We start from the raw sequence: 7,695 nt of genomic DNA on the forward strand, positions 1-7,695 counted from the left end.
GCACTCCCTTTGAGGGCCCTTCATTGCCTTTTCCAGCTTCTGATGACTGAGGGAATCCTTGGCGACCCCAGGCTTGCCGCTGTATAACTGTAGTCTCACCTTGCTTCTGAGTGTCTGGGCCTAAAGTCCCCTCTTCTTATAGGACCCCTGTCATTGGACTAGGGTCCCTCTAATCCAGTAGGACCTCATCTTAACTTGATGACAGCTGCAAAGTTTCCAAATAAGGCCACGTCCACAGGTTCCAGGGAGAAGATTTCAATGTATTTTTCTGCAGGAAACAATTCAACCTGCCCCATGGTACTTTCTGATGCCCGGAGACTGCAGACAAGACCTTTCGGCTTTTCTAAAATAAGCAATTGAGGTTATACTTTGTCCTCTCAGGACTGCTTTAGCTGCATCTCACAAATTTCCATAGGTTGTATTTTTATAATCATTCTCTTGAGATTCACTGTTGACCCATGGGCCATTTGGAGGTATGTTGCTCAATTTCAAAGTGCAGGTTCCTGGGAAGGAGGCCATAGAAGTAACATTTTACGTATCAGGCAAGTCAGTAGCCGCATCCAGGTCTCCCTAGAGACTGACAGCACCTGTGCGAACCAGCACCGCCAGCCGACAGTGAGTCTTCCTCATCAAAGAGAAGGCAGGGGGGTTAGAAGCGAGGACACCTTCCTGCTGAGCCGGGCGGAAAACGGAAGGATCTGAGCTTCCAAGTTGCCGTCTGGCCATAAATGTTCAGAAACAACTTCCTAAGGTGGCTTCTTTGTATAATATTTTCATAACCTGTGGTCACGTTATTCTGGTCAGTCACCATGCCTACAAAACAGACTCTTTGAAGCAAAATAATTAGAGTGCCCACCCCTCACCCTCTCAGTCTCCTATGCCTGACAGGTGTTCTGTGCTCTTTTGCCAATGTGAACCCTTCATGCAGTCAGGAAAGCCTCTCTATGGTTCCTGAGGCAGGTGAGTCAGGTAACTCCAGCAAGTTAAGAAATGCAATAGTAACAGAACTCCACTGACAAAATCCAGTCAGTCTCCCGAACATTAAGATAAGAAAACACTCAGGACAAGAATGTTTTATTTTGACACAAGTGGGGAAGCTTGCAGGGCCAAATCAAGCAACGATCCGAGCATTGCCAATTTTTTTTTATTCCTACCAATGAAACAAATGGAGCACTTTTGTAATATAAAATCTCCCATTGTTCCACCACAGTCTTCCTTCTGATGAGCTTTAACCAACCATCCAAAGTAGATCATTTCCTCTCACATAGTTTTTTTTTTTTATGTTGTTTTTATCAACGGACCTTCCAGAAATAAAGTCCCTTACATGTCGTAACCGTGCTCTTAATAGAGAATTAAGAATACCACGGGGAACTTTGTCTTAGAAGAATTCTTGCTCCTTCTCTCAGCATGCATTTAACACTGATATACTTGGAGCTTGGCACCCTGTGCTGTGCAAGAATTTCAGAGGCCCGTGACCCTGTCCTCAGGGGACCTACACAGATGGAGGACATCAGAGGAAGAGGCGCTGCAGGGCAGGCGAGGTGGAGTCTTAGATGCTGCCTGAGAGATATGCCTGTGCTCTGAAGGCTCAGAAGAGGAGGAAGGTGCTTCTAACACCAGCACTAAGGAAACCATTGGGAAGAGATGCTGCTAGAAGCAGACTTTGGCAGCGTTCTCAGTCTGTGAACAGAGCAGTGCGTGGACACTGGGGCCAAGAGAGCATCACTCAGTTAATCAGGAGCTCCACCTTCAAAAACCACAGCAGCTTTCCTGCATAACTCTGGGGGCGGGGGGCGCTGGGGCAGATCTTATGGCTTTGAGAACGTCCCGGGGACCGTGTTGGGATGGTCAGCGGGTGGAAGGATGGAAGGGCTGGACCTTTTGTCAAGACATCACTGCTGTTTTTTATTACCTCTCTTTTTTGTTTTTGAGTTTTGATGTTGTTTTCATTTCATGCTTATTTTTTTGGTCTGTTTTTCAAGAAGAAAAGAAAGAAAAGAGTAGACATAAAAGAGAGAAGCAGACATTTGATGATTCTTTAGAACATGAGATACTCATGGTGGGCAGATGGAAACATCACACCTACAAGGAGACTGTGAACTTCAGCCCTGTCGCCTGAAAGGACTCACCGCTCCGGAGTTTTGTTTTGTTTTGTTTTTTAAGTCACAGACTATCTTTCTATAATTAGATTAGGAGAGAAAAATGAAGAGCCCACTGTAGCAGGAATAAGCGGGTCTTCTGGGGTCTGGCATCTGAGGAGATGACATCAGTCACTGTGTTTCTCCACCGTTTTTCCACGGAGAGCAGACAGCAGAGACTTGGAACACGTGTGCCTGATGCCAGGTTGCTGTTCTGGCCCATAAGCCCAGGGCCTACAGGGCTGGTGTTGCCCCAGAAGTGGGCTGTGCCCCCAGACAAATGCGGAGCTGCTCTGTTCCCACAAACCTTTCTCCCAGTCTTCACCACAAGGAGGGCACCTCCATGTGCTCTCAGCCAGGGTCTCTTGTCCAGGGTTCCTGGCTGGTTGACGACCTCCTGCTCAAAAGCACTTTTGTCATCGCGGCTTGAGATACGATGACCGATTGCAGCCCAAGGAACTGGGGGGCGAACGTTGAAGGGACAGGTGTCCAGTTTGTGGCGTCAGGATGATTCTTCTTGCACGTGATAAGACACTAAGGAAAACTCCAGGCCCTGGTCTGGCGGGTTTTATCGCAGGGGCGCTGTGGTCGCTCTTCAGGGCCCAGGGAGTTGATGTAAGTTTCTTCCATGTTGCAATTTTTTTTTTTTTTTGCCAACCCTTGTGAGATTCTGTAGCAAAACTAAACCTTCTCCAGCACCACACACGGAACGTTTAGGCGGGGGTGCACGAGAGCGGATACACGTCTCGGCGCACGCACGGCTGTAAAGCGGGAACAAGTCCGGCCGGGAGGCTGCAGTCCCAGGCTCAAGTCCACACGCCCAGGGGAGCTGGTGTGCGGCAGCAGGACTGAAGGGTTGCTCTACTCATACTTAATATAAAACGAAGGGGTCGCAATTCATTGTTGCAGGATTTCTTCCTAAAAAATAGGAATTTTGTACCTTTTGTTTTTCTGTACGATGGTCTCTCCTTCACAGCATTTCTTAATGGGTCACAGCATAAATCTAAATCTACTTTCTCATGCTGTGTGACGGGAGGTTACCTGGTCCCAGTGGCAGGAGTTACAGTCCTGGAATCCTCGCTGTTCAAGAGTCCCAGGTTATCAGTTCGCCTAGAACGCACTTCCGCAGAGTAAATGCTCACTAAATGACCCTCAGCTAACTTTACTTCTGTATAAAAGGGTACTTGGTCTGTGGTTGATCTATTCACAAGCAGACTTAAAAAAAAAACTTACACATGAGCAACTCTCTTTTTTTCCTGTGGTGAAAAATTCTAGTGTAAGTCATCCAAAGTGTAGAAATACCAAAAGCGTCAGAAGCTACTGAATGAGATCAATCAATGAATGATGTGTTTATTCTCTGTCTTGCTTCTTAATAATCTACGTATATTTTAAAATCAATTTTACTAACATTATTTCACACTTGTCAGACGGAGGTTTTTGTTTGTTTTGGTTTTAGTGGTTTTTTTTTTTTTTTGTCTTTCTGTAATGGGGCTGAAAATTCTTCAGGTGAGCTTTTGCTGAACAAACAGTATAACATCCTTACTAGTGACAAACACTTCTGTGTGCAAACCTGTATACTTTAGTTAGCAAGCATTGTCCGACTTTTGTATGACGGTAGAATCACGACACTTAGATGTGCTAACTTAACGTTGAAATGACTTCTATTTAAAATAAAGCAACTTGAGGGAAGGAGCTTAGCGAGGCACCCCGTCCCACACAGGTTTATTCCTGTGGCCGCATTTTGTTTTCCACATCGGCCCGGATTGCACGTTAGTCCTGCAGAGGTGTGAGGGAGAAACAGAAGACACAGCAGCATCGCTGTTCATCTTACTGGGAAATAGCTCGGATTTGCCTTGTGTGAATGGCAAGTATCTAATCCAGACAGAGTCTTAGTTAGGATAGCATCTTACAGGCTAAAATAGAAATAGTTTCCTCATGTGGAAGTCACGCTTCAGTGTTTCAAAACGTTCCTTATCCGGTCCGTCACCCTCCTGAAGAAATGGCATACGCTATCTTCGGACGCTCCGTCCGCTACGTTGACGTGCGTGTGCAGTGAAATGGATTCTGGGCCGGGCCACGTGGAACATTAAAGGGAGCATGGCCAGGATGTCAGAAAACCTGAGTTCTAACCGTGCGTCTGACTTCCCCACGGCCCTTACCTCAGGCAGGGCCCGGGACCTCTGAGAATCCGCACTCCCAGCTGCAAAGCAGTGACAGCAGTTGTGAGGTTTGCTGTAAGAACGAGACGCCACCCGGTGTTGAAGCCTGTTCAGCCATCGCTCAAGCTCCAGATACACGGAAGGCATGGTGTCATTCATTGGCTCTGTCCGTGTGCAAGATTCTAACAAGGAAAGACCAGAAACACCAACTTTTGCTCTGGCCGCTGCAGAGGAGGGGGCGTGTGTAAAACCCAGCTGAAGGAGATGGGAACTCAGTGCAGCCCTCTTCAAGCTCTGCCTCAGGGGTGGATCAAAGTCGTCTTCTGTTGGGAGCTGCGTGCATTCTCCCTTCATCTTTGGGGGCTTTCCTGCTCCAATAGTGAGTGCTACCCACATAAAGGGGAGGCCTGCTCTGAGGTACGTGAGCGTGTCTGTACGGTTATGTCATTTCTATTGGCCATATGTTGACAGTATGTACCCGAGAGTTAGTCTTATTGGAAGAGGGTTCTACATCAATAGTTCTGGAAAACATATAAGGGAAGAGTGTTTGCAAAGGGCATGCTTCAGTGAACATGCCTTCCTAGGGCTCGTCTGTAAAAGGATTTTCAGGCACGCATTCAGCACTTGGTCTTAATTTTCTGTTGATTTCGAAGCTCTGGCAAACCACAAGCAGCTCTGTGGGCTTCCCCACCAAGCTGGTTTCCCAGATGGAGATGCAGCAGTGGATCTTATCCCAAGTCACCATGACATGCAACAAGGAAAAAATAAAAAGAACTGTGCGGATCCCCAGAGCTTTGCACATTCGCCTAAGACACCGTTTTGGAACGTCCACGCCCTGTCTGTGATCAGAGTGATGGGTGCCAGGTACACATCACAGGAGTGGTTTTGCTCTTTTATGTCTCGCTTATATTTCCTTGTTCTTAATAAGTTTCTTTCTTTGTGAAAATTTCTCAGGTATCGAATGGAAAGAAAAATGATCAATTTTTTGACCAGACATTGTAAGTACTAATGTACAATTAATTTTTTAATGAAATTCTTATTTCTATATGTATTTTGGACTATTGATTGTCTGATCGACGTGCTATGTATCCCATCTGAGCAGCAAGACAGTTACCCGCTCACCCTAGTTGTTAGCCTCGGGCCTCCCTGTCCCAGGAATGCCCCTGTGCACAGGTAAAAACTTTTGCTTTTCTGAGATTTGAAAGGTAGCCCTGAGCTGGTCCCCAGTTCATTCAGGCAATGGCATAAGGTCCTAAAGTCTTTTGCAAAGCAGGAAAAATATCTATGACTTCCAAGGAGGCACTTTTGAAACAGTGAAGTGTTAAAATGGTCTGTAACCATCATTTCCTCTGTAATGCAGTGCGGAGAGTTTCGCGAGCGGACCCGGTCCTCTGCAGAATGCGCCGAGCGGAGCCCTGGGCGACCTCTCAGGGTGCCCGGGGCAGTTTGGCCTCAAAGACGCACTCTCACACGTCATGTAAGTCAATAAGACTCTCAGAAACATTATGCATATAATGAGTGAAAAATAATTAAATCCATCTCAGCACAAAGGGGACTCAACAGCAGTGTATTTTAATAAAAAGTCAGCAGCTTCCACCATCTTATACCATGTTTTGCAAATTCCGGTTTTCCGTTGTGGTGTTAGATTTTCCTCAAGTGCGACACTTCTTTGTTCCTCACTACGTATCCCTTCACGTTCTCAGAGACACTCAAGAGAATCAGTTCATTATTCCTTTCAAACAGAAACGCATCATGAAGAGTGATCATTATTTTGTAATAATAGAAGCCAAATTGTCCTTGAGTTTTTATCTTTCCCTTCCTTCCTTTCTTCCTTCCTCCCTCCTTCCTTCCCTTCCTTCCTTCTTTCCTTCCTTCCTCCTTTCCTTCTTTCTTTCCTTTTTTCCCCTTTCTTCCCAGGAATCATCCTAGGAAAAGATCCCCAAAGGATTCCAGATAAGGACCAGAGTTAGTTGTTCAACCGAGGCTGTACTGGGAGAGGCCAGTGATATTATAGCAAATAAATGTTGACAGCAACATACAGGTTCAATACTGACTCTACCTAATTACTCACTCTTGAAATCTAAAACCTTCCTAACTGAAAAAAATACTACTTTGTTCTATTATATTGGCTAAGAGTTTCCAGGCCTTTTGCCAAGAAGGTGGCAAAGGTAAAGACCATATTTGGAAAAGACAGGGATGTTGTTTGCATGTAGTGTGTTTCCAGGAAACAAAGGTTTTTCTTTTATTTCTGGGAAAATATGTGACCATCATATTGAGTCCTAAGATTTTCTCCTGTAGGGCAAACTTTTAAGTGATGTTGGATTGAAATTACGATAAAAAGAGACACACACACACAGAGAGAGAGAGAGAGAGAGAGAGAGAAATTGAAGCTTTAGTGACACTTAATCAGAGAAGGAAAAGCAAACCAGTATTTACTCCTTCTCTGATTGATTTACCAGAAGAACAACCGTCAGGAACAAGAAGGTTTTCCTTTATCTTTTGCATTTTACCCATTAATTAATTTAATTTAAAAATCTTGCTTCATTTTCGCTGCCAGACGTCTGCTCCCCTGCACCCCGTCAGCAAAGCTGCATCATTTCTATGAGCCACTGTAGCTGCAGGCTATCTTGGTAACAGTCTGTGATGTTAGTAAATAAGGACAGTTTTATTTAGTCATATGGATTTTAAGGCCTTCTTAATCTTTCTGTCTTTCCCTTTCTTGGCTCTCATCAGTCAAAGAAAGCACCAGGTAGAGCTGTTATCGGATACTCTATAATTTTACTGGCACCTCAAAGACTGAAATGTCTTCAGTGTATCCTGGGATGTGTAAATCTCCGTGTTTTATCTTCCAGGTTTTTACCTTTCCTTTGCTATTTCCTTGCTGGGTTAAAATCCACATGAATATGAGCTCCGGTGATTGATCTATGTGTAATACCTACACAGAGTAGCAATTAGTAAATAATCGATCATGACTCTCTTTGTACTTCCGTGATCAAATAGATGCTTGAGTGTGTGTTACCACTGAGAATCCTGTTTCCTTGTTACTTTTCGAGGAAATGTTGATGGATTTCACATATCTCAGTCTGTACAAACTAATATCCTGAGATGGCTAGTCTATTAGAAAATCTCTAACTAGTGATGTTTAGGATCTGACCTGATATGAATTAATAAGAATTCACACATTTTGAATCCAATGGAATAAAATTATTAAGAAAATGTTTTTGCTCATAAAGTTTGGTACCAATAATAGACATAAAGTAGATTGGAAAAAATAAGTGAAATTCAAAAATCCATGTCTCATAGAACATTTTATTTGATACAGATATATTAAAGCTCTGCCTTTATTTTGCATCAAAGAAACCAGGTTAATCTGAAACAGAAAACAAATACAGACATTC

At 44.3% G+C, this 7,695-nt stretch overlaps 1 pseudogene; it reads right to left on the reverse strand.

Moving 5' to 3' along the window:
• Window positions 1-2,270: 2,270 nt before the first annotated feature.
• LOC105090124 (gametocyte-specific factor 1-like) lies at window positions 2,271-2,768 on the reverse strand (annotated as a pseudogene).
• Window positions 2,769-7,695: the final 4,927 nt, after the last annotated feature.

Source organism: Camelus dromedarius, chromosome 3 (genome assembly GCF_036321535.1).
Source record: "Camelus dromedarius isolate mCamDro1 chromosome 3, mCamDro1.pat, whole genome shotgun sequence".
In the NCBI taxonomy this organism is placed as follows: domain Eukaryota; kingdom Metazoa; phylum Chordata; class Mammalia; order Artiodactyla; family Camelidae; genus Camelus; species Camelus dromedarius.